Source organism: Cygnus atratus, chromosome 1 (assembly GCF_013377495.2).
Source record: "Cygnus atratus isolate AKBS03 ecotype Queensland, Australia chromosome 1, CAtr_DNAZoo_HiC_assembly, whole genome shotgun sequence".
NCBI lineage: Eukaryota > Metazoa > Chordata > Aves > Anseriformes > Anatidae > Cygnus > Cygnus atratus.
The window spans coordinates 21831000-21855058 of NC_066362.1; the positions used below are offsets into that span (position 1 = coordinate 21831000).

At 40.5% G+C, this 24059-nt stretch overlaps 1 protein-coding gene across 1 annotated transcript in view; it reads right to left on the reverse strand.

Moving 5' to 3' along the window:
• Nucleotides 1-24059, reverse strand: part of PLXNB2 (plexin B2) — a 259510-nt gene that overhangs the window by 177522 nt on the left and 57929 nt on the right. Inside the window, 1 exon segment of the mRNA XM_050708407.1 lies at nucleotides 672-859. The gene's annotated coding sequence lies outside the window, so the exon portion shown is untranslated.

Here is a 24059-nt window from a genome sequence, read left to right on the forward strand (position 1 = left end):
CCTCTGTCAATCTTAACTTCAGGTCTCTTTGGATGCTCAATTTAATGAAAATTCTTAGCTGGAGGAAGGGGTTTTACAAGCCAATTTCTGAGAATCCTGTCAAGACAACACGTGCTAATCGAGGTGAACAGGTCCTGGAAAAGATCTGGATCGAATCTCTCTGATTGTCCTCAGAGATGCAGTCAGACCTGAACACCTTCGACATTCAGTTCAATCACACATCTGCTCAGCATCCCAGTGGGAGTCTCAGAACCTAAGTGCAAAATTAGGGCAAGCACTAGCACGGCAGTCAGCTGGAGCATCTTGCTGGCAGAGGCACAAACCTGCTCTCCTAATAGGCATACCAGCTATAAATAGGTTTATGAATACAGAACCTCTGCCAAGCTGCTCTTTCTTTCCTTTTTTTTTTTCTTTGCTAATTTTAATGCCTCTTGCAAGATTGGCTCCTAGAAGTTTTATCTCCATTAGAAGTAATAAACATTTATTATATGCTCCAGCAACATTTGAAAGTTTTGATGAATAGCAAGAAATGTATTGAGAAAATAGAATGATAATATCCCATTTTAAAATACAAATAGATCAAAAAAAAAAAAGAAAAAGAAAGAAAGAAAGAAAGAAAGAAAGAAAGAAAGAAAGAAAGAAAGAAAGAAAGAAAGAAAGAGCAAGCTTACCTGAAAACAAAAATATCACATGGGAATACTGTGTGTACACCACGGCTTGGGAGAGAAGAGCTGACTTCTGCTGGAACTTCAGGAGGAGATGAGGTGGTGTCAGGGTTTAATCTTGTTCAGCTGCGCTCCAGAGGGCACCAGGTAAGCCGCAAAGTTGTGCCCTGGGCTGTCCCCCTCTGTCTTCTCACCTGGAACAACAGAACATGTCATCAGCAACCTCAGCACTGTAGCGAGGCAATGTTTCGGCTTCAAGACACAGCGATGGGTGTTCATGTTGGCTGCTAGATATTGAGTACAGCCTTATGAAAGGGGAAACCCATTAAAGCTGCTGTTGTCAACAAGCATGGTTCTTTGCCTTTCTCAAGTGCAGGTGCCCTCTCAACTTAAGACATCTTGGGGCAATGCAAAGCCCTAGGAAGCTATTTACAAAGCATCCTTACTCTGCCTTCGAAGGGTCACTTTGTAGAAGATAATGACAGGCCCATAAGAAACTTACTCAAGCCTCATCTGTGGCAAGAACACTTCATGATAAGAATTTGACTATGAGCTGCCAATGCTTGGCTGACCAAATAAACCAGTGCTACTTTCAAATAGAGACATTAACCAAAGACTTAGATTACATTGTACTTTCATCTGCTCTCATTCTCTTGCAGCCCCCTTCTTCCCTTTTCCCTTCCAACCCTTAGATAGTTCACCACCCATTTTTAAGGATGGATGCCTAAATGAAGCCCTTTGTTAAGGCCCAGTTTTCAAAAGCAATGTCACCTTGCAGTTTCCCTTCACTTCAGAAATTAACTTCTAGGAGCATATTTTTGAAAAGACTACACCTGTACTTATTTCAACTTTCTGGGGAATAATTGAGTACGGAAAGTAAGATTTAGCCTGATGAAATTTTTATTTCCATCTAAAAATAAAACAAAATGGATAGTAAAGAATTTTTTTCCCCAGCCTTCCTCCTTTATTTTCTTCTGAAAGGTGATGACAAAAGAGACATATTACAATTCAATTTTTTCCCTATCAGAAATTCCAAGAAACTCACCATCATCTACTTAAGTTTTGAGCTATCTAGAGCAGACTGTTAAATACTTTATATGTTCTGAGCAACCTGACCTCCCTGGCCCTGCTCTGAGCAGGGTGTTGGACTAGATGACCTCCAGTGTTCCTTTCTGACCTAAGTTATCCTGTGATTTTTTCCAAAGGGAACAAAGACCAGTTTGTGCCTCTCAGAAATTCAAGCAAATCTTTTTTTTTTTTTTATAGTTACTGTTTTGTTTTTTTTTTTAACTTTATGCATCTTCTCTGACATGGGAGTCTTTCAATAGTCCAACTCTATGAGAATTTTACATGTGAAAACTCTTAAGAAAGTATTTTTTGAATCTTAAATTAGCAGAAGTATCTTCTCACGTGCCATAAACTCAAATGATTTAACACATTTAAGGAAAATTAGCATAGTAAGAAAACTAAGAACATATTCTGTGTTCTCACTTAGGCAATAATGAGGAAAAGCTTGAGGGGAAAAAGTGGTAGTATTGACTGTAGAAGAAGAACTGCCAAGTTCACAGTAATACGTTTTCTATCTGTGATTCAGAAGTCAGGACGCTGTTTTTAAAATCAGACTGAGCCCCAGTGTGATCTGCAGCTGTCACTGCCGTTTGCAGCAGAGCACCGGGATCCCTAGCAGGCTGCACACCCCTCTCTCCCTGCCAGCACGGTCCTCCTGTAACGCCTCCTCCCTCTGCCACAGCACCGGGGCACGCACAGCCTGCATCTCTCACACCTCTGGCCGGCTCCACCACGTGCACGAGCCGAACCACTTAACTGGTTGGCAGCTTCCTGAGCAGTTAAAAGATGACTTTTCAAAGAGACCTGCACAAGGCAAACTTGCTCATGATTTTTTTTTCCAAATTCTTTGTTATATGGATGTATTTTGATTAGTAGTAGACTCAAGAAACGTAATGCAAAAAGTTCCACTTCCCCATGTACCTGCTCTCATTAGAGAAGAATAAAGACGTAATTTAATAGAGGAATATCCAGGGGAGTAAAGTGCAAAAATTCCAGTCCTAAGACATCATAAAGACAAAACATTCAAATAAAAAACAAACATGCTTTTTCTACCATTATGGTGAAGGAATGCCATGGGATTAGAAAGTTCTCCTCAAGTCCAACAACAAAGCCTAATTTGTACTGCTTTTCAAAGCTTAACACTCCTGTTATCTCTATCCTCCTCTCCAAGAGCTCCAGATACTTTCCTAATCATAGCATTGGGCACGTTGGCCATCCAGTTCTCTCACTGCTACTGCTGCTAGGGATCACCACGGGAAGAAAAGGCTAATTCCCTCAGCACACCACTAGCATGGGACTGCCCAGGAAGGGGATACACATCCTTTCTTCATTTTTTCAGGAATCACAGGCACAATACAGCACATTTGCAATTTTATTTTAATAAAATGATTTCAAATAAATTAACACCATCACCTGAGCCTTAGCCTCAAACAGAATCTGAAGAGAACTGTTGTTAGAAATGAAGGGCTTTTTCCTCAACATCCTCCTCATCGTTCGCTTAGAAGCTCATTATATTAAGTAGGGGTGGTTGAGATGAGAAGTCAAATTTAAGAATTCTTAAATCCCTGCCAGATGAGAACAGCTGCACAGGACGCACAGCTGGCATGCACGTCTGCTGCAAGGACACGGTTCTGCAGATTACTGGGTTCCCACTAACACGGAGTAAATGACAACGCATGGGAAAGAAACCAGCTCACAAGCTGGCCCCCAGCAGCAGAGAGGAAGCTTTGTTCAACCCTCTGGGAAGAGGACAGACCAGGTTGCTCACATCCCTCCAGGCTCACCCAGATGAGTACAACATGATTATTTTTTTACAGCCACTGCCATATTTCAAGTAAATTCAGGCAAATATGCACTGTTGCATCTACAATCCACTCTCACCATCCAGTCTTTTTTTGTTAATGATATAAAGATGCAACAAAACCTGCCGATGATTGCAGCCTGTCTAATGCAAGTCCTGCCTAGTATTCCAGCTGGCTAGATGAAGGTCAGTGACACGGCTAACACCTCTGACTCTGACATTTTATAATCAATTGCCAGCATTTACAGAGGAGCAAATATCGCTAGCACTGAGAACACTTGGAAAGAAAAAAACTCTTTTCAATTAATCTTAAGCTTGCTCTCTCTGATAGCCAAAACACGCGACAACGATGCAACCTAGCAAGCCAAATATTAGTGAGATTGGTTTCTGGCATCCAATGCCATATTCTGTTTGTATATAAACAATTGCAGTTTATCCGCCTCTTTAAAATAACTGCAACATGAATCATCGTAAGGACAGCAGCAGAGAAATAGTCAAATCCTCGCAGTTGGAGGAAAACACTGAATTCTCAAAGCAACTAACTATGAATATCAGACAAGCCAGCCCTGAACACCTATGGGAGAAATCTCGGACTTTGTGTGGCTGCTCTTGGAAGAGACGCTGACCTTTACGTAGCCCTTTGGTGCTAGTAAAGTATGACAAAGCTCTTCCTGTACACCGCACATCCATCCTGTGCCTGCTTTCATCTCGAGGACAGGAACAGGGATTGCTGCCCTTTAAACTACTCTTGATTTTTAGCCAGATGTTATATTCCACCATGACAAGTGAGGATGGAGGACGAAGGAGGAGAGATTTTAAAACAATACTTCGTAAACAGTCTGCAAGTCCCCTTTGATTTATAAACTGCCAAAATGTTGGATGGGTTCAGCAGCTGGGAAGCCCTAGATTTGACAGCTCTGCCCTTGCTCAATGGTTCAAAGCAATCATTTTGAATTAATGCAGGGCCTGAGAGAACAAGGGTACCTCCAACTTAAGACCTCCTAAAGACCACTGTTTCAGACAAAATTCTTCCTCCTGAGAGTCCTTCTCATATTGCAGCTCCTAATGCAAAACCATCACTCAGCTCTTGCTTTTCACAGGAGCTGGCTGCTTTATGGTATAATGTTTGTGTCAAACACAATTGCTAAAGGCGCTCCAATTTACACTAATAATTGTCATTAGGAGAAGAAAAAAATGGTTGCATTTTTGTCAGAAAAGAACCGTTTCCCGATGTTTAGCATAGGCTGGATAATGGTCACAGGCAGCATCTTGGCTCAGCAGGCAAGGCTGGTAGGTGGTAAATGAGAACGTTGCAGAGGGGACAGATATTGTTCGAGGGGGGAGAGGGGACAGTGTCTGCTGAAGGAGGCACCCTGACGGCACGAGATTTATGCATCCACCCTCGTGTCAGTCGAGGAGGAGGGAATCATTATGCAGGACCAGCTGCAGGGGTGTGCGCTGCTGTCTGGAAAAATTAGAAGTCTAGCAATGAAAGATAAAGAAGGGAGAAATGACAGAGTGAATGAAAACCCCACGATAAACCCATTTAGGCTCTCTTCTCCCCAGGATGAAAGATGAAGTGTAATCTCTTTGGCACTTGTCTTGGCTGAGACTCCAACAAATATCCCTAAATATACACACGTGCATGCCCCCGGGATGTACAATGCCAATGTCCACCAAGACGACCAGTAACTGCACAGTAGTAAGCAAGAGTCCTTTTCCTGCACGTTTAGCTAAGTTCTGGGGAAAGATCAGAGCATGCTGAAATGCCTTGGATTCGAAGAAGTCTCATCTGCTGCCGGATGCCTTCTTTGTGTAAATACCTTGGAAAGCAATCCTTTCCATCTGAATACCTCGGGGGAGTGGCAGGGGAAAGGGAGAGGGGAGAGGAGATGACAGGAGCACAAGATGTTGAAAAGCAGCCGAGCTCAGGCTCTGTTGTTTGACTGTTATTCGACTTAGAAGTTTCCAATTTCGTGTGGCATTCCTGTGCCTAAGAGAATTTCTGGCCAAATCAGGCAGGTCTGCATAACTTCTTGTCCTATTTAAGGTAGAGTTTCTTTTTCTCCCTCATTAAGATACACATAGAGACAAAATACTCCAAATATTTCTTCATTATGCTCGTTAATGAAAACAGCGTCAAGTCAGGCTCTCAAGTCTTACTGGTATTGGCTAGCAAAGGAATAACGAAAGAGGGAGCAAGAAAAACAATGGTCTTTAATATGCTCCCGAAAGCCCCTGGTTAAAATTCCACCCCTCAGCCTACCAGGGGATGTGCCTGGTAATTTTTCCTTCTGCCTGTCCTGACCACTACTAAAGCCTCGGGGCTCAGAAATTCTTTCTGGAATGCTAATGCCTCGCGAGAAGCCAAACAGTATGAAAAGGAGCTGTTTGGAGAACATCTTCCTGGGGGAGAAGAGAGGGAGGATGCACTCGGATACTTTTATTTCAAGTTACACACCCTGACGGGCGATGTTAGCCACATTTTCTACCAGGAACAGAAAAAATAAATTTTGCCTAACATGCCAGCATTGTGAATTATGCCACTGTACGTCTTTCAGTATAAGATCCAGAAACAGTTTTATAAGAATGTTTTGTTCATGTACAGGCATGAGAATTAGGGGAAAAGACAAAACAATTCTACTGTACCAGTCTTCCTTTCTACTACACATGTACATTCAGAAATGTAGGTATTTATTTGCTTTTCTTTTAAAATACTCAGAAAAAATCTCCCCCCCCCCCCCTTCCCTTTTATAAAACAGCTCTTTTGCAATATTCTTCCTAGCTGTACGATCTATCAAACATTAAAGAGAATTATGCTATCAGGTTTCAGATTAACCACTGAACATGTTTATGACTACCTGGTATGTTATACAAGCTACTCACTACTGTACATTGTGGGTCTAACAGCTTAAAACACCAGGAAATATCAGGAAAAAAATCCACTCCCAAACTGAAGGAATTGAGACATTGATTCATGCTGCAATCAAGGTAGTGAAGTGGAGAATATGGCCCTCTGATGAATTAAAACAAATGGAAATCACAAACATGCATGCTCAAAGAATGTAATTCTGAAGGCCGGTGTTTGATCAATGTTATGTGAAAAAACATGGGAATAAAACATAAGTTTTTACAGTGAGCAACAGAAATAAAACTGGAAAATTCTTAAACTACAAAACCATATCATTGTCAAAGTGCAAACAATACAGCAAAGATAGATATGTTTCACTTTTTTTCTAAGGAAAGTAAGGACAGGCAAATGTATAATATTAATATCAATTCAGGAAATACATTCATAGTAAGATATCAAATATATTATGAAAAGAGGGAAAAGGAACGTGGTTATTTATCTGGCTTCAAAACAGCACAGTGTCAAGTTAATTTAAAATTCAATTTCGGTTTAAAGCATTACAAGGAAGAGAGAACCCTATGTATCATAGGCTGTAAATTGAAATCCTACCAAGGCTTTTGTCTGCCAACTAGTTGTGTATCAGCTATAAAACCAGATTGTGGCTGCTTCTTTTAGGAGATTAGGCTGCAAGGCTCTTGTAAACCACGTTCAGAGAAGTTTGTCATTTACTATTTCCAAAAGCATTTTATTTAAGCCTTCTCATATTCAGTTACTTAACTGAAAACTGGTTTTACAATAACCCTGGGCTAACTTCCACAAGGTAACGTCCAGCACAGAAAAGTGCGCAGGGTCCTACCCTTTGGAAGGCACCAAGACCCTCTCTTAAGCATCTGTACAAGTGAACCTTTGTAAGCAAGAGCAGTTTGTGAGCAAAAACAGCTTTGGGTGGGGACATGAATTTAAAAACAAAACCCAAAAAACTTATCTTTGTTCCCCCTCTAGAAAAACATATATATATATATATATATATATATTAAAACATTTCAGTTAAACTCAGCATAAAACCTTGAACAATGATGGTTTGAGGAAAGAGGCAGGCCACTCTTCTAGATTTTCTGGGCTGAGGGATAAATAAATCTGATAGAAATGACATTTAATATGCCCCAAGACTACGTACTGAATCAAAAAACTACTCAGATTGCTGATCTTGGTACAGACTGTAAAAAAGAATGACCCAAGGAGAGTCTCTTGCTTGTCTTCCAGCCCCAGGAGGCCCAGCTGAGGTGCGCTGGCCACCCTGGCCAGCAATGCAAATTCTGCTCTTTGGCCAATGACCCAGCTGGACAGCAGACAAAACCTGGCCTGGAAGGGCACAGAAAAAGCTATGACAATGATGAAAATAAATGTATATCCCTGACCTCTGCTCCTCCAAAAGGAAGGCAGAGGAAAGCAGCCATTTACAACAGCTGGGGTTGTTTTTATTTAGTCATACGGGCCTTTAATCTCATTGTACAAACACTTTGCAACATCTCGAAAGCTAGCTGAGGGAACAGATGAACACCTTGGAAAGCTTTGTTTTTGGCAAAGTGAAATTTAAGGTGTGTGCGAATTGGTCCTCAGGAAAGGGGTAATATTCTCACACATGAAATTTATCTCCTCTGACACATCCACAGCTGGGGAGCAGGAGGAACAGCTTCCTCATGCTGATCTAACTCGTTTCCATTTTGAAATGGAGGGATGAGGAAAAGCATTATTAGAGTTGATAGAAAAGTGTTTTCTTATTTCAGTAATGGCTTTTATCCTATCTTTGCAAACTACATAATTACGTGTATGTTTATGATAATACCCATTACGTATAATTACATTTACATTTTTCCTTAAACAATAATTTCTAAAAATTGTGGAGGCTTAAAAAAGCTAAGGGGTGTGGAATTTGATACAGTGCGAGATGGAAAAGAGTTATTTTTCTCCCTTCTTAAAAAAATACATCTGGGCTTCCTCCTCCTCCCACAGCAGAGCTCAAGACTGTAGGTATGCTCCCCAGTCTGTTTCCCACTTATACCCTCACCATTTAAATGGTTTATTCATTCTTGTGCCTTACTATACAATTTTGGACCTACAGCTTTGAGGTGTTTTTTTAATAAACTTTTTTGCTGGCACTTACCCTGGAAACTACCACCACTGTACCAATATTTATACACGTGGTGTTACAAAAATACACCATTTGCTTTGATGTGCTGCTCTTTCCTTACCTCCCACTCCAGTAGGAAGCACAAAGGATATTGAGCAGTGATAAGAAATCCTACTGACATCATCATTATACAGTGGCATAGTCAAAAGGTTTAAGTCTGAATTACTCATTCAGTATCCCTTGCAGAATGGCCAAAGCAAGCCTCAGTGTTGCTTAAATTTCTGCAGAAACTAGGAAACATTGTTAAAAAAATAAGCAAAACCCCCCAAATTTAAAAAACAGGCTGCGTCTGTTACAAGGAAAACCAAAAAGCAGCACCGGGACGTTGCACACAAGAGGATACAATGCTTGCTTTCTTTCAATGCTAGTCATTATATGGCATGTGACTCTCCATTTGAATGCTATTTTATTAAAACGTTTTTGGTAGCAAGATGTAGTGCAACACAAATTTGGAGGAACTGAAGCTGAAAATGCCATCTACGCCTAGGTATAACCAAAGGACTAAACCAGCCCAAGAGTGGGATGCTCTTCATGTGAAGGTGGGAGCCTTCTGCAGAGGAGTTGAGGCTTCAATTTCTTTTGAACTTGATGGAGGTTGGGAATTGGAGGTTTACTGGGCTCTCTAGAGCTGGTTGATACCATCTGATCACAAGATGAGCCCAAACATCTCACAAAGGTAAGTAGAGAAGATCTGACACAGACACAAAGCACTATGAAAAGCCTTGCCATACAAGAAGAGTTAGGTAACATGGTGAAATGCTGGATCATACACCAGCCCACAGTGCATAAAAAAGAAAACAATAGCTCATCAGAAGAGTGCAGGCAGACTAAGACTTTGCATTTTCAGTCCTTTTATCTTTAAAAACTAAACAGATTGTTTTGCTTTAAAATAATTTTACATGTTCTTTTTACTTTTGGTTTACACACAAACGATAAAGAAACTTCAAATGTTCCAATATTATGCTAAAAAAGTGTTAAAAGTTTTCTACAAATTGGAAGTACTTCAGAAAGAAAGAAAAAAAAGATATGTATCAAAAAAACCCCACCACCCAAATATATAACCAAGTTCTTTGAAGTCACTTTCTGCTCCTCTAAGACTTTCATTACTAATTGGTGAGTTTCTCATTTCATCTTTTCAGGCACAGATAATTTCTAAATGATTGAGAAGTAGGGTACACTACTTTAATACTGATGGTGTACTTAAATGAGGTCAGATTTTAATAACATTCTAGGTACTCATGCTAGAGAAAGGCTTAGACTTAGGGATATACTTTTCCAAAAAAACAAAGGCAGGTTGCTATATCTTGATAATTATAATCACCATTTGTGATCGTACTGTTACATAGTGTCATAAAAACCTCAAAAATATATAAATCCGCAGTACAAACATAAAAGGCCTTGCAGGTCTTTTTTTTTTCCTCCATTCTCAGCATATACACAAAGCTCTCAGTAAACAGATGTGCGAGGGAGGGTAAAAACAGGTAACGTGTAATTAACTGACCCAATTCTAATTTGGCCAGCAAAAAGCTTGGCTATTTGCAAGCTTGTTTATTTATTACTAACAGAGAAGTAACAACAATTTATCCTCACAAAGTTTAGCAAGCAGAAGCGCAAAGCCCTGCACCTGGGGAGGAACAACCCCAGGCACCAGGACATGGTAGGGGCCACCCAGCTGGAAAGCAGCTCTGCAGAAAAGGACCTGGGGGGGGGGTCCTGGTGGACACCAAGTTTGAACACGGGCCAGCAAAGTGCCTTTACCACAGAGAAGGCTAACAGCACTCTGGGCTCCATTAGGCAAAATATCAGCAGTATGTTGAGGGGGGGATGCTTGCTCCCTGCTCAGCTCTGGTGAGGCCACACCTGCGGTACTGTGTCCAGTTCTGGGCCTCCCAATACAAGGGAAAAATGGGCATACTGGAGAGAGTCCAATGAAGGGCCAGAAGATGATGAAGGGCCTGTGGCACCTCTCCTATAAGGAAAGGCTGAGAGAGCTGGGGCTGTTCAGCCTGAAGAAGAGGAGGCTCAGGAGGATCTTATCAATGTGTATAAATGCCTGCAGGAAGGGTGTGAAGAAGATGGAGCTGCCCTCTCTTCAGTTGTGCCCAGGGACAGGACTAGGCAATAGGCACAAACTGGAACACAGGAGGCTCCATCTGAACATCAGGAAGCACTTTATGGGCGATGGAGCAACCACAGGTTGCCCAGAAAGGCTGCAGGATCTCCCTTCTTGGAGATCTTCAAAACTTGGCTGGACATGGTCCTGGGCAAGCCGCTGGATGTGGCCCTGCTTGAGCAGGGGGGGGTTGGACCAGATGTCCTCGCAGAAGGCCTCTCCAGCCTCACCCATTCTGTGATTTTGTGAATTCAGCATCCACACCAGGACTGCCATTATAATTTCAGGATTAACACTTTTTAATCCATATCTTGATTTTGAAATGCATCATGTTGAAAAAATAACTTGTGATTACAAATCCATAGGTGCCAATAACTACATAAATGATGCAATTGAATTTTTCCAGTAAAGAAATATTTTTAGAGCTACTTTAGGTTGCAAACAAGATTGCAACGTATCCAGAGGTTAGACTCTACTCATCTCAGCAACTGCCTAGACATGTAATCTTTTAGAAGTATAGCAGTTTCAGCCTGGCACTGATTCTCCTACAGAAACGCAATCAATTAGTATTCAAGTTTGAATTGTACCAGAAACACTCCTTCAATAGTTGCAAGTGCTGTGATCATTTCCAGCAGCTCTTTTTAAGCAGCTAACTACACGAAAAATTTAAACAGGCAAGAATGCTTTATTCCCATGCCATTCCCGAGTTCACTGCAGCTCGTGTTTCTGTGCACTTTCCTCTGTCACTTGGGCCCTGTCCAGGTCACCCTCCCTGGGAGGTATCCCTGACCCGCATTCAAAGGAGGACTTCGTGGTAGGTTTCTGTGGCTTACTGCAGCAAGCTGAGATCACCTGCACCTCTGCTCCCTCCAGGTTAATGACAAAGCCCGTGATGACTGAGGTTTCAATACAAAGTACTGTTTGTTCAGAACAGAAACAATGCAAAGAGAAGTCTGAACATAACAAGCAGTTAACGCATCTGCATTGCTCTCAAGGTGTCACGTGCCTTCTGCAGGAAAAGCCTGGAAGGGTTTCTCTGCCTGCTCAACTGTGAATTGAGACTGTGCCTGGGAGCTGTCATTAGCTACAGCTCGAAGTCCTAACTCCTTCCACATCTTAAATGAGGGCAGCAAATATCTGCGGTTCCTCTCTAGGAAGAAGTGTCCCCTGGTGCTCCACCTCCTCAGCCAGGAGCACAAAGCCCAAGGAAGTCCAGGGAAATGGATACACGTGCAATCTGCCAACACTTTAGTCACTGATGATGCTGTGACTCCAAAGCATCTGATACTGCCCCTATTGATTTTACCTGTTACCCTGACTGAGGGAGCCCACATCCTACACCTGTAACCTGTTTCTGCAGAACTAAAACAAATTCAGGTGGATTTCTGTGTGTTCCCAGCAGAGTCTTCCAAGTATTTTCCATAGATTCAACTGATTGAGAAATTGGTTGGCCTACTACTTCAATCTTAACTTTCTTATAAATAAAACGCCAAGGATTATAGAAGATTTTGCTCTTGCCAGAAAACCTCCTGTGTAGCTGGAGCTTTGTGTTGGTGCTGGTTACGATCAGATTCTCACACCTGCACTGCGAAGTCTGAAGAGAAGGCGTACCCCTCTTGCCAGGCATTAAGCAGTTCACAAATACTGCATGTGCATCAAAGAGAAAAACTGTTGCTTAAGTCAAAGTGCTAGTGCCAGGATACAAGCACATCCTGACTGCACAGTATTAGGCTCATTCAAACACAGCTCACCTAATCTTAGTGCCGAAATGTATTAGCTTCAGTTAGAGAGTAAATATTATTGTAATGAAAATTAATAAATATCCTCCAAATAAATATGAATGAGATGTTTTTGTCTCTGCCAAGGAACAATTACAGGGGACTTGCATACAGAGTGGCCATTCCCTGCTACAGAACACATCACTGCCATTTAACATATGACTTTCTTGTAATGCTGTGTTAGCAGACAAAGTCAAATAATCTCTTTTGCTTTGATGAAAGCATGAGGAAGTTGACTCAGATGAAAGCATGGAGTAATCTGTTTAAACAGCTTGGGTCCAAAGTTGAAAATTAAACAAAATCAATAACAAATACAGGCTTGCTGCTGGAGAATCTGCTTTGAGCACGATGTAAAAAAGGGATGAAGTGTGACTACACAGAAATGTCATGCTGTAATATCCTATATGGGAAGTTGGTACAGACCTTCAGCTGCTTTAATTTATATGTATTTATTTATTTATACCTCTATACAATTCCCACTTTTTGCAAGTGATGATGCACTTAATGAAGCTTTTGGCTAGCCTAGAGGTAATGAAGACCATCAGGGTAAATTAAGATTTATTAGATGAACAAAGAAAGAAAACAGATAATGAAAGCCTTCATCTGTTCCTACTATTTAGCTCCAATCTTTGGTGTCACAGTTCTGGCACATACCTATTCAGGTCAGGTTTTTACCTGAGCTGTTGATGTGTGCAGAGGTGGCACAGAAATGCCCACATCTTTGCTGTCACAAAGTGATTTTTAAAGAACTGGCCATGCGTATTTTTGGAAGGCACAGCCAACAAGTCCCCTATGCATTTTGAAGTGAAATAAAAAATATGGCAGTTCTATTTACTCAGTAGAAGTGATAACACTTTCCCACCCCATACATGGAAGATTCAGTGTAAATACCTATAAAGAAGACAAAGGAAATGTTGACAAAACAGGTTCATACTGCATCGGCATTCAGACTGCTGTAACATGTCCCTTCTATACCTCAATAGTCAAAGGGGTGAAAGTAACTGCAAAGAGAGTAAACCCTTGGTGTTTAACTGAAACTTATTCAGGGAACAAAGAAAAGCCTAAAATAATCATTGCAAGCTTCTGAGAAAAGATATGAAATGTGCATGCACATTTTCTATATGGACAACCTGCAAAAACCTCCTTGGCCTCTTTTTTTCTGAAAGAAAACCAAAACCAGGAAAGAGAAAACAACCCATCCAAAGCACTTTTCAATTTTGAAAATATTTTTCCATAGTTGTCTTAGTTAAAAGACCAGCATCAGTTCATACTACCACAGTGAGGGCAAGCAAATGAAGCAGCACATCACCATTTAAAGTGTCTGTGAACGCTGGGTTCACTACATTCCTTTAAAAAAGCAAAATTGTTGTCATCCTAACAACAAGAAGCACATAGCACAAATCCCCAACTTCAAAGCCTACTTTCTCCAATCTGAATGAAGACAGCTTTGCAGATTTTTACTGCTCTTCTCAGCAGTCAGAAAGGCTGCTCCTCCTATAACTGAACTCCTGTAAAGGCCAAAATTTTCCAGAAGGAAGTGAGAGGATGACAACACATAGGCTGGCCAAAACAAATAGTTTCAGATTCTGATTCATCAAGTAGAAGACTATTAATGGTATATATATCCTTCTGTAGCAAAATAAATAAATATTTCATATTCCTTGTACAGGGTTTGTTTTTCCTCTCCTTTAAAGACAGGCTGAGAGAGCTGGGGCTGTTCAGCCTGAAGAACGCTCTGGGGTGACCTCACTGCAGGTTTTCAGTACTTAAAGGGGGCTTATAGAAAAAGATGGAGAGCAACTTTTTGCTCAGGTGGACAATGACAGGACAAGGGGGGGTGGCTTTAAACTGAAAAAGATTTAGATTAGATGATAGGAGGAAATTCTTCCCTCAGAGGGTGGTGAGTCACTGGCACAGGTTGCCCAAAGAAGCTGTGGATGCCCCGTCCCTGGAGGTGTTCAAGGCCAGGCTGGGCAAAGCCTTGGGCAGCCCAATCTAGTGGGTGGCATCCCTGCTCAAGGCAGGGGGCTTGGAACTGGATGATCTTTAAGATCCCTTCCAACCCAAGCTGTTCTGTGGTTCTATGATTCCTAAAAATTCAGACAAGGACATGTTGAGCTGCAGTCCTGTGAGCACAGTAACTTGGGGTCTGGCGACCCTAGTTGTCATGAAGCTCAAACCATTTGGCCACAACATTACAGCCACCTGACCAACAGTTTAAGCAACTTTTAACAATAAGCAAGTCCTTGTGTTTCTTGGGAAGGCTTCAGGCCCATAAAAAAACAATTGTGTCATGCCCTAATTACTTCAGCTGACTCTGTGCAGGAATTGGGATCCCTCTGCAAGCATTTGAGAATGTTTTGTAATTTGGAAAATTAAGGTGTTGCATATTCTTTCCCAGAATTGACAGCAAAATTTTCAGCAGAGCTTATTTAAAGTAGAACCACTAAAAAGAGAGAAGAACAAAAGGTATGCTAAAATTATGGACATTCAGAGCAACAACTTTCAGATGTAATGTTGGACTGCCACGGATGACTTTCAAAAATGGTCAGTATATTCCTGCTGCCCTATTTCCCCCTGGAAATCCATCTAAGTTCATTTCTGTAAAAAGAAGATTTGTTATTTTCTCCCAGTAAGTAACACCTCAATTATTCTTGTCTCCTTGTAAAAGTGAGCAATCTCTGCAGAGGCTGATCTATAAAGTTTCCCAACTTTCCTGGGAGGAATAGTATTTTATTGTTCAATTTGGTTTCTCAATAACACGTATCTCAGTCTTCAGCAGTGATGTACACGGAGCTTTGATCAAACATTTTAATATTGGGGAAAATAAAATTGTGTTTTATAGGCAAAACATACATATAAGGACACAGATACACACTATACAATTATGAGAAAAAGCTGCAGTTTCCAATATTTATATGTATTTCTTTAGAAGACATTTTTCCTTTGTTTATGCACATGTGCATTATAGATACGCTAGCAGCAGCGATGGTAACTCTACAGGGTTGTATCTCTTTTTCACTGTATACATATTCCTGGAATTCAATTAGTTACAAGGACAGGCAAACATCTAAGACACTAGCACACAGCTGCTCATCTTTCAGGCCAGGCATATATTGCTGGGTAATTTCCTGCCAAAATGTAATAGTAAGGTCTATATATTAATTCAAAATAAACCGAGCTTGGCCGGCATTTACGATAGTACCCCACCGTAACATAAACTGCAGTTGGTGGCTGTTTGCATTTCCACACCGGGCTGTACCATGAAGCAGCCCAGGAGCAGAGGTGTCGTCTGGGCAGCCCTTTTTAGGGGGCTGTAGTTTCCAGCAGAGGGGCAAAGAGGCTGCCTGGGAGGGGTAAATGCAGCACTTTGCCCAGCTGCATCTGCTTGAGTTGGGCAGTCCAAGCCTTATGTAATTGGCAAAAAGTCAGAACTTGAGAGAAAACAATGGCAAAAAGCACAGGAGCATGTCTGCAACTGGCTGCTGCGATCCTTGTGTCTCTGCAACAGCATGATCTGCTCCCAGGCCACTACTGTAAGGACTTTTCTGTTCTCTGGCATTCATTGCAAGGTTTTCGTTCCACTTCTGTACACAAAGCACTTCCTAGGAAGCATTTGCTTTCTTAACTCCCTAAAAAGATACTGCATATCTACTTTGCAAGTTGCAAACAACCTTCCCCTCATTTATAGCCCAATTCCACAGCAAGCTCTGAGCGAGTGGACTGTGCTTGTGCCTCAGAGATGCTCCTCATGGGAAAGCGAGTTTATTTAGTTTTGAATTGCAAGGCAGTGCTGTAGCACTGAGGAAAACAAATGACCAACCCGCTCCCTCCTGCAAAGACACTTAAAGACCTAAATTCAGTTCCTTGTCATGAGAGAACTTCAGCAGTGAAACTATCCGTCTTCATCACCATAAATCAACACAAGGCTTCTTGTTACACTACGGTACAAAAATAAAGTCACTAGTAATTAACATTTGGGGAGATAGCTGAATATAAGAACTGGCAGATCAAGCACAGCGTTACTTGTTCAACCGATGCCTTGAATTCAGTATTCCTGTGGTTAGAAGCAATTTGACTCATCTCAACCTCTACCTTGGTTAAATTTCTCTTTTGGCTTCTCTGTCATGACTGTGGGGCAGGCAGCAAATGCATTTGTTTCCCCAGGGAGAGTAAAAAGTGCAGCTGCTCTTTGGTGGCATACAAGAGGGAACTCGGGCCATTTTTTTTCATGCAATCTCAGGTCAGACCCACAGGTCAGTTTGTGTACACAGGATTTTAAGTGGAGGTCAGCAGCTTGTCTGTTGCATGTAATTAAATTTGTTTTACAAGCTTATCTAGGCAGTAAGTAATTAAATATCACTTCTCAGACTGAGATTTTCATAGTCCTGAGTTGCCTGACAATAGGGTTTTTTTCCAGTCTGCTTTGTTACCAAGCAAAGGTGAAATTTTAGAAGAGCTACTGCTGATAACTCTACAAGAACTGCAAAGGACCAACCAGACTTCAACTATGGACAGCCTTAATGACAATAATAATTAAGTATTCCTTAATACAACCTCCCAAACTGTATCTTTTTTTTTTTTTTAATCAGCTTGTTAAGAGCAACAATCTTAAAACACACACAAAGCACTCTACCTTTGTCTTTATGCTAGTCAAGATAAATCCGCGGGCAGATGTGAACCACAGTTTTAAATTCAAATCTGTCTTTCAAGTCAGAAAGATATCAAAATTACCTTAGGAATATCTATAGATACTTTCCTAATTTGGAAAATTCATTAATCAAATGAAAGGATCACAGAACCTTAATTACAAATATTATTTTGCATTATTCCTATCATTTCACAATATACTAAGAAGCATCTTGTATTCCCAGAAATGTACATACATTGATGTACACAATGAGCCAGTATGACACAGACTTTCCAAACGTGGGACAACCGATTTTCAGAATCTGAATTTTGGCATACAGACTAATAAAGTATGTGCCTGTCTTGCACTTGTACAACTGCCCCAAACTTCTTTCAAGCCTTGATTACTGTTCCCAAAGTCCCAGATTAATCAGATGGGAGAAAAAAAAGGAAAAAATTCGGCAGTCTGCACAGTTACACCATTTAAACCTTTGAGTTCCCCTCTTAGAGTTGTCTCTTTAAGGTGCCCTGGAAAGAGCGTTTCTTGCATCTTAGCTTAGCAATCAGCTAGAAACAGGATTAGGATGAAATGAAAGGGAATGCTTCCTCACATGGATTTACACCAAAACAATTTGGCCAATGCAAATTTGCAGAAGACAAAGGCAGAGTTTGAGAAAGGCCTCGGGATTTACTACGGAAGAAAACAAACAAACACCAACCTAACTGGAGACTAAATAATTACCTCACTCCTCCTCAAAATTTTGAAGTAGATTTGACTACCCAAAGCATGCTCCACGTACTGACAAGAGCCATAGAATTAAAAAAATGTACATGGGCAACAAGGGCAGCAAGATTTGCATCAACAAACCTTTAGACATGAGACTACATGGCCTAGCAGTCAAACCTGCAAAAGAGATGCAGAAGGATATAACCAAGGTCAAAAACTGTAAGTAGCCTAGAGAAAGTGAATAGCACATGATTTCCACCATACCTCACGATATTAAAAATCACAGGGTACCCAACAGAATCATCTGAAGTCAGATTTGTAGAAGGCTTATTTTAAGAATACAGAAGGGAAAAGAAGTCTTAAATAATCTACGAAAACTCCCTGACAAACTCTTAGGACAACATCATCAATATCTCCCTAGCACCTGTCATATTTAATACAGACAGTTTACCTGCTACCGATTACTCAAACTACCCTTTGTTTCCACTGTAGAGCTTAGCAATTGTGAAGGGTGGCAGACTGAGAACCTGAAAATTAAATTCACATAATCCCTCAGAGACTGAAGTGACAAATCTGCATGGACACTCTTAAGCTGCAACAAGTGGTTCCAATAATGAGTATATGTTTACCATGTAATTACTGTCTTTCTAAACCCCGAAGGAGCATTATGTGAAGAACTACATAAAGTATTAATGCAGTTTAAAAAATGATCTGAATGCACACAGAGTTATGAGTCCCTAAAAAATCCTGCTTACATTTCAAATGTGTATGCCCATTTGAGCTAAACTTATAAAACAGCACACCCAATCATTAAGAACTGCTGATTACAAAAAGAAAGTGATCTATGATATTATTTTATTGTGACAATTATGATAATTTCTTTCGTGGGGCATGATACCAGTTTTGCAGGCTATGATCTGAATAAGAGACAGCATCAGCCGACCCACTGATGCAGCTCCATCCATCTGCAGTTTCCCACACATGCAGACATACACACACACTGGCCTTCAGGTACACTCCGGCTTTGAAGCCATAACGCTGAAGAATGTACAAGCTAACCATCAGCATATGTGATTTATTGATAATTATCAATTATTCACTGTAATAAATAAAAGCACGACCAGCAAGTTTTTCTACTTACTATGCCAAACCACATACACAGCTTTTGCAGCTTCGGTATTTATAACTTGCTTTTCTTTGAAGGCTGCCTGAAGTAGTCCGAGTTCTCAGGTAGAACATTTGGAAATTTAAAAGAACCTCATCCTTCTGCCCCTTTTCTGGATTTATAATGATATTTCAGAGATTTCTAAACACACTTGAAAAGAGAGAACAGCTACGGTACCACTTCCTTCCCCACTTGCTGGAGAGAAAAATGCATGGAATGCATTTAAATAATGCAGTTGAACTTATGAGCAAAAATTCCTTCTTCGTTTTGAATTACTTATTTGTAATGAGTTATTTGTTCAACACTGGCCAAAATAAAGTTTACCCATTTACAAAGAGCTAACCGAGTCAGAACTCTTAGAATTCTATCTTAGTGCTGTTAATCTCTTATTGTTAATTCAGTATGTTAAGAGAAAGGAAGCTGATTTTAATTCATTTAACAGAACCCCAAAGACTAGATTGTTCTGTTATGAACAAATGCTTCAAAGATATTCTGCCAGTGCTGTTTCCTCTCCAGCTGGGAATAAAGTTTTCCCCCCTATTAACACAAGTCAATCATTCTCTGCCTCTCAAATTCATCTTTGAAGTTTCCAGTGATCTCAATGTTCGTTTTATGAACGCAGATTTCTTTTTAGGATATAAGAAATCTTTTTTATTATATGATATTTTAACTCATATTTGTTGATTAAGTTTAGAAAACATGAACTATACGTTTCACATAACATACTGAAAATACAGGCATACAATAAGGTGATGACACCTATATACAATAGGATGGTCAAAGGATGCCATCGTGGTACTTTTAAGAAGACAACCATGTTCTACAGTCGCAAAGTGCATACTCCTTTGGACATTTCTATAAGGTACACGGTACTGTGAGGTGATCTGTGATATTTTGATCTGAGGCCTGTGAAAGGTGGTGGCTGCAAGCAAGGTTCTCTGACACCAGGAACATGGTGAAGCACAGTGCAACAACTCCTTCACACAACAGTCAGTTAACCTCAGATTAGAGCAGCAAAGGAATTGCTTGCCATAAAGCAAAGCACTGCTAGCCCACCAGTAGTGTTACCTCTGGAATTCAATTCTAACACTAGGAACTGGAAGAGTGCCAATATTTTGGAAGGTTTCTACTAAATCAAAGACGGTAGCAAATGTACTTTTTGATGTAAACAACCAGTTTGATTAACAGTGTAATGGGGCAGAGTGCTTCTCGCCGTGTCTAACCTCATCACACTGAGTCTTTATATACTCTCTCCAAATTCTCCTTTGGGAAGATCAAGTTTGCCATATTTCATTCCGATATTAGTCTTCGAGCATAAATAATATATGTAGATGAGCTAAAATGTCTCATTAATTAAAATTCTACACTGTGAGCTTGTCATTTTTCAATGTGCAAATTGCTTCTGTCTGGCCTGCATTCAGAAGTCAGTCATCGAAATATATATACACATGCTTGATTTTAAGTTTCATATTACATTTTCTCCACAATTGATTTGTAAGCAATGGAGTATCTGGTCAACTGATTATCTAACGAGATGACACCATTACACAGTGTTGCTGCCTTCACACAGATGTGAACAATATAGCCAAAATCTTGGGTTAAAAGCAAGCCCCTAGGGTTCCACCACGGTTTGCAGCTCTTTAAATATAGCTACAGTCTTCAGAGAGCCCAAGAAACTAAGCAAAATGGAAGACATTGGATACCAAATCTGCACAGTAATAACCTTTTTACATATTTACAAACAATTCTTAAACACCAAAGACATTTAGGTAGTTCTCCATTCTCCTTGGAAAGCAAGCACAAACATCAGCCCTAACAAGAACAAGAATTAACTATCTGACCTCAAGTAGTTAAGGTTAGTAAAGCACAGAGACTGTCCACAAAATGCACAGACACTCAGGGAATCATGATGTGTAGCACAATGTCACATATCCAAAACATTTGCTTATAGTCCAATCTTTAAAGACTTAAATGTTCTTCTTCCAAAAGCAGTGGTCAGATTTCCATAGTTCACTGTAAAGAGAAAGGATGCCAGGGAGTCCATACATTTGTCCTTTCGTGGAATTTTTTTTTTAAACCACCTCAGGATAAGAAAGAGTTTCAAAGTGACTTCTCCTACTTGAGAGCAACACGTTCATAAAAGCTCTTCTCGCAGAAGACTGCTTTTAGGTTGCTGCCCAGATAGCCAGGTTATTTACTAGATTCAGAAGACCTCCAACAGAGTATTTAGCCTAATCCAAATGCTGTATCCAAAAGTTGGAAGAATGGAAGAAATACAGTCCTGCCTTGACCAGAAGCAAATTTAAATGTACTGCTAATGTGAAGAAGCCTATTAATACTTCACTTGGAGAGACGCACTAATTCAAACATGATACTGGAAGTAACAGTGTTAATGATCATCAGCAGCAGAAATGGGGAGGAAAAAGGCATGCAAACCACTGTCATGCTTTCTGCCAAGAACTGAAGAAAAAGAATGTAAAAACATTCATCCTTCTTCAGAGAATTTTTGTGCAGTTTAATAGTTGTGGGACCAAGTCCTTTCTTCCTTACCCTATTATAAGTTAGGACCAACTGCTGTTATTTTTAACTGGTAAACGTGAGGCAAGGACTGGCAAGGTCTCCATGCATGTCTGCTTTAAAAAAAACACAACAACAATAACACGGCAATGGCAAAGAACCATGGGAGACAACTCTTCTGTGCAGGAAGGTCATTAAAACAAAATTCCTCTTGAAGTATTATTTTCTGTACCACATTCTCTTTCAAAAATGCATACTTTTGCTTTGTTATTGGTACTTCGTGCTGGCAACCTACAGATTTAAAGGAAAACACAGCACCTGCCGAGACTGCTTCCTCAAGTGAGGACTTTAACAACACTTATTAGACTTGCTATAAAATTTGTGACTTAGTTATTAGTACAAGCCTATGTAATGTAGGGAGGAGAAGCCACTTAGAACAGAAGGAATCTATTGTATTATATTTATTTAGAGAAAATATACATATAGCCCAAATACACACAGAGAAAACTCAACAACAAACAGAAAAAGGGCAGATAAATGTCTGCTGGTAATTTCAGATTATGCATGACACATTCTGGCATGCGCATCATACTGATACACACAACAGTTTCATGTTTGTCCATTTAGCTGTATGTGATGGGCAGCGGTGCAGAAAGCAAGAGACATTTCAGAGAGGGAAATTGCATGGAAATAAAGTCATTTTGATTGCCCAGCATTTTCTCAGGCTGAAGGCCATGCACTCTGACAGGGCTCTGAAGAAGGTGGGACTGATCCGTAGCGGTTCACGAGTACTGCATTTGACCCAGGTTATTAAGTTAATGATATAGTAGCTATATTGACATTTTCAATGAACGCGTAACCTAGATTTTTCACATTAGTAGAAAATACTAAGAAGCTACCAGAAAAGCAAAACAATACAGAGGTAACTTCACAGTAAACAGACAAATCATAAAGCTAGAAAGGAGTTTTGGCAGCCAATTTTCATCTCCCTAATTTCGACTGCATTGTCAGTCATCAAGACACAAACCAAAGATACCTGAAATGGGTTAGAGGAATTTGCTGGACATGAGGATATGCCTTTGCCAGAGCTCTGGCAAACGGCAGATAAATGAGAAAATCACAACAGAACAGGAAATATAGGAGAACAGGCCATCAGTCATGCTTAGCTAGCTTTACAGAGAATGAAATCTTGAAATCAGGAAATCTTGAAAACTAGCCATTCATTTAATTTCTATTTGTAAATTCTTCTCTTACATTTTGCACAATTTCTGTTAAACACAACAGTACTCTGGTTCATGAAAGTGATATGCTTACACCTCTTCAAAACGCCAAACACAGGCTAGCCTGCAAAATTACCATGGTTTATTCCCAGGGACCAGGTCCTGGAAACAGCAGAGTTGCAGGATGAAGGCAAAAACCTTAATGAATGACAGCAGTGCACTCAGAGCACCAGTGAAACTAGTCTTTTAACAGAAACACGTACCTCTAGATATCTAGAAGCTTCAAAACCTGTCTGACTTGAGTTTATTTTATGACAGAAGAGCCTTCCCTTCCTCTCATTTCTGTGAATAAGTAGAAAAAGCTTCTCAAAAATGCCTTCAGTAACACAAATATTTTCAGGCCTGCCGTACATGTAGAGAAAGGTTAACATCAGAGCCTAATTTTGAACTCCCTGAAACAGGAAACACAGCTACTGAAATAAAAGGAAAGAAAAAAACGCAGATGGGTTCTTTCAAAATGAAAAGAAAGGGAGAGCTCTTTCGACAAGTGAGCCTAGAACATGCCCTGTCCCTTCCTAAAAGCAGGAGGGGACCCCTTGGCAGCATGGCTGGCCACATGTACCAGCAAAACCGCATGAGTTTGCCTCCTTCAAGCAAGAGGCAAACTGCATCTGCTATAGGATGTAATTCCCATTAACCTGCATGCTCTCTGTTGATGCAAATGTATAGGGTGTATCATTTTGTGAAAGTTCTTGGTGAGATACCATGCAGAGCAGGCTCCTGACCCTAAGATAACACAGTGTGGGCATATGAGCCCAAGCAGTTCATATCTGGTGACAGATGCCACCCCGAACTGTCAAGCCTGTCATCTCTGGAAAAGGATGGCCAGCATATTTCAGTGTAAGTTAGCGTACCAGGTTGTGAACAGTGATGAGCAGGAAGTCAACTTGCATTTCCTTCAACCATCCCTGCTTAAGAAACATAGCTGACAGCCAGAGCAGTAACCTCCTAAATCAGTTCAGCATGAAATTCCCAAGCGTTTCTGTTGGTGCCCTCAGAAACTAGATGGCTTTAATCACTAGCTGGCTGCATTAGTGTAAGTAGATGGGCAAGGTAGCACGCTTGGTGTTCATTCTTGTTATCTCTTTATACAGCAGTGTCTGCAGGAGACAAAGTATTAATCAGCTTCTGCTATGGTTAGTTCATAAATGCTTCCTGCAGTTTGCAAGGGTCTGGCTCTTTAATCTTTGCTAGAAAAGAAGGATGATTAACAAAACACTCTGCAAATACGCACAGCTCAAGCCTGTTTGTCATTGCCCAGTGAAAGACTAGAA